Source organism: Mus pahari, chromosome 5 (genome assembly GCF_900095145.1).
Source record: "Mus pahari chromosome 5, PAHARI_EIJ_v1.1, whole genome shotgun sequence".
Taxonomy (NCBI): domain Eukaryota; kingdom Metazoa; phylum Chordata; class Mammalia; order Rodentia; family Muridae; genus Mus; species Mus pahari.
In genome coordinates this window covers 149,627,071-149,630,521 of record NC_034594.1, presented here as the reverse complement: position 1 = coordinate 149,630,521, position 3,451 = coordinate 149,627,071, and the positions used below count along the sequence as shown (strand labels likewise).

The 3,451-nt window shown below is 38.4% G+C and overlaps 1 protein-coding gene across 4 annotated transcripts in view; it reads left to right on the top strand.

Annotated features, from left to right (window-relative positions):
• Positions 1–3,451, top strand: part of Akt3 (AKT serine/threonine kinase 3) — a 250,033-nt gene that overhangs the window by 44,011 nt on the left and 202,571 nt on the right. Inside the window, exon 2 of one of the 4 annotated variants that reach the window (XM_029538455.1) lies at positions 1,283–1,344. The exons of the other annotated variants lie outside the window; for them this stretch is intronic. The gene's annotated coding sequence lies outside the window, so the exon portion shown is untranslated. The remainder of the gene's footprint in view (positions 1–1,282; positions 1,345–3,451) is intronic. 4 annotated transcript variants of the gene reach the window in all.

Sequence of the window (3,451 nt, the reverse complement as noted above, 5' to 3'; positions counted from 1 at the left end):
TCTCTTCTCTCTGTGTGTGTCTGTCTCTCTCTCTCTTCTCTGTCTGTCTGACTGTCTCTTGTGTTTTAGGCCTCAAGGAACTGATTGTTTATCATTATCAGCCCTGCTGTTTGTCTATACTATATGATTAAATAAATTCCATTGGGGCAGATATTTAATTTCTTATGTGTAGCGAAGGTGGAAATATCTTTGAGGCAGTGAGTCCTGTAAGAGACAATAGTGGGGCAGTATTGCATGAAAGCTGCATTTAAACTCTGGTTTTTGGTTTTAGTTTCTTTAAGCTATATTTTTATCTTTTATAAATTGTAAAATCTCTCAGTATTTTTCTGTTTAGATTGTCATAACAAAGTATAGACTAGGTGTTTAACAGAAGCTATTTCTCACAGTTCTGGAAGCTGAATGTTTGTGATCGAGATACCATCAGGGTAGAGTTTGAGGGAGACCATAGTTCCTTTCTTTGTTTTCACATACTGACAAAAACAGAAGCGCACATTTGGTTGTGTTTATTCTTTCAGGGGCCTTACTTCCATCACATGGACCTTATTCTAAAGAGTTAGGTCTTCTCCTAAAGACTTTTTCCAAATATATCACACTGAGGATTAGGACTTCAATATATAAACTTTGGGACAGACACATTCAGTGTACAACTCTGTCTTACATTGCCTTTATAGTAATTTATGGAAAGGATTCCACACTGTGTCTCAAACAGAAAAAGTAATATAGTCAGTTTGTTTTAATTATTTCTCCTTGGCATAAATTGCTTCTGTGATACTGGAAGAAAAAAAATCCTTTGATAGTGAGTCTGTGATAGCATTAGTTAAGAAGGGGAATATTGGAGGAAGAGCAAGGTTGCAGATGTGGTCTTGAGAGGTTTTCTTCATGCATCAGTTGACTTACAGATATGTACAAATAACACTGAGTAGAGAAGCTTTAATGTTGTTCAGATATACATAACCTTCAAATCACAAATTTAGCTTTCAAACCTTTTAAAAAATTCAATGATAAATTGAGTGTTTCTGTGAGTTTGGGAAACCATAAGTATGTAGATACATGTCTACAAATCATTGTAAATTTATTTTAATGGACTTAGAATAGTTCTACATTGGATATATTTAGATTTTTTTAAACTAGTGCATATGATCTGTTCCTACTTCTAGTCTTTGCATCTATACTTTCTGTTCTCTAAGTTAGTCAAAGGCTGACTTTATTAGCCTCTCTGGAACTGTGAAGAATCTCTGTCCTTTTGTATTTGGCAATAATTGTCTCCACATTTACTTTATAGAGCCCTCTTTGGTGGAAGCTACAGGCGGAGAGGAAGCACAGGACTCATAAGATGGCGGGCGGGTGAGTGATTGAGATTGGGGTGGAACTTGGTAGTGGCTCTTTTTTATAGAAGTAGGAGTAAAACATTTGGACATTAAAATTGTCCGAGTGAAAACTAAAAGAACAGTAGATGGTATTAAGGCTTTTAGATGCATGTTTACATGGAAAACCTAGTTTGCTACGTCTTGCATTTCGTAGTGATTTGGAATAGAGCCAATAGTTTGGAGCATCAGTGAGCAAATAGTATTTACCAAAGTAGATGTTCTGTTGGTGACGGTGGTCAAAGATATATTATTTTATTGGGGTTTGGGCTTTTCTGTTTCAATAAAAATTCAGTTTTTTAGCAAAAATTCAGTTCTTTTAAGCAAATAAGCTTGTAGAACCAGAATTCAAGGTAGACTAAAAAGAAAATACTAAAGTCTCTAATTTATATACATAAAATAATCGTGATATTTCATTTAGAAGGAAAGTGATCAACTTTTCTGTGTTATACAATGTATAAGTTGAAAAGGGATTTTGGACAGTAATTCAAACTTACAGCAATAATATAAACAGAAGGGAAAAGACAGTCCTCGAAGGAGAGCCGCCCCTGGCTAGAGTGACAGTCTAGCAGGCCAGCTGCGGCAGATAGTCTAGTAGGCCTGCTTGTTCAAATAACTTGAAACACTCCTGGTTTACTTATGAGTTTATGCTTTGTTTTTTTGTTTTCGTTTTTGTTTTACTTCACAGGGTGGTTCTTTTGTAAAATGGGGTTGATTGCAACACTGAAAAAGAAAATGTTTCTAGGAGTTTTTCCAAACTAAACCTTGCTCCTTCTTTTTCTCCTTCTCTTTTTCTGTTTTGTTATAAACATAATAGAGCCCTAGTAACTTTGAAAAGGTGAGTAAGCACACTAGAACATGTGATTATTTTACATTTAATTGGAGTTCTTGAAAATGCAAACAATTTGCACACGGTAAAATGTAAACACTGACTTCTCTTGGTTACTTGGTACATTATTTTAGAGAAGCCAGTTTTTTGAGTCTAACCCTTGAGGCAAACCTATTGCCACGTAGGAAAGAAATTAACATTGCTATAGTCCTCTTAAACATATTAGTGACTTTTTCTCTAAAACCTTTTACTCAGGGTCGGCTTGTGAGTATCAGCATCTTTTTAAATTTTTATTTTATTTTTTTACTTGTTCACTTTACATCCTATTCACTGCCTCCCCTCCTGGTCATCCCCTCCCATAATCCTTCTCCCATCTCCCCTCCTCTTCTTCTCTGAGCTGGTTAGGCCCCCCCTGAGTATCCCTCTACCTGGCACTTCAAGTTTCTTCGAAGCTAGGCACTTCCTCTCCCACTGAGGCCAGACAAGGCCACCCAGCTAGAAGAACATATCTCACCTGCAGGTAACAGCTTTTAGGATAGCCCCTGTTCTAGTTTTTTGAGACCCACATGAAGACCAAGCCACGCACCTGCTACATATGATCAGGGAGGTCTATGTCCAGCCTGTGTATGTTCTTTGGTTGGTGCTTCAGTCTCTGAGAGCTCCAGGGGTTCAGGCTAGTTGACTCTGTTGGTCTTCCTGTGGAGTTCCTATTCTCTTTTGGACCTATAATTCTTCCTCCTATTCTTTCATTAAAGTTCCTAAGCTCTACCCACTGTTTGGCTGTGGGTGTTTGAGCAACTGCTGGGTGGTGGAGCCTCTCAGAAGACAGGCATGGTCCTGTCTGCAAACAGTATCATTAATAGTGTCAGGGATTGGTGCTTGATCATGGGATGGGTCTCAAATTGGGCCTGTTAATTGGTTGGCCATTCCCTCAGTCTCTGCTCCATCCCCAGTGCCTGCATTTCTTGTAGACAGGATAAATTTTGGGTTGCTGCTGCTTACTTGTTTGCCTCCTTTCCTTTCCTTTTCTTTTTTGAGACAGGGTTTCTCTGTGTAGCCCTGGCTGTCCTGGAACTCACTCTGTAGACCAGGCTGGCCTCAAACTCAGAAATCCATCTGCTTCTGCCTCCCAAGTGCTGGGATTTAAGGCGTGCGCCTCCACTGCCTGGCTGTGTTGCAGCATTCTTTTCTTTTTAAAATTATTTTATTAGATATTTTCTTCATTTACATTTCAAATGCTATCCCAAAAGTCCCCTAT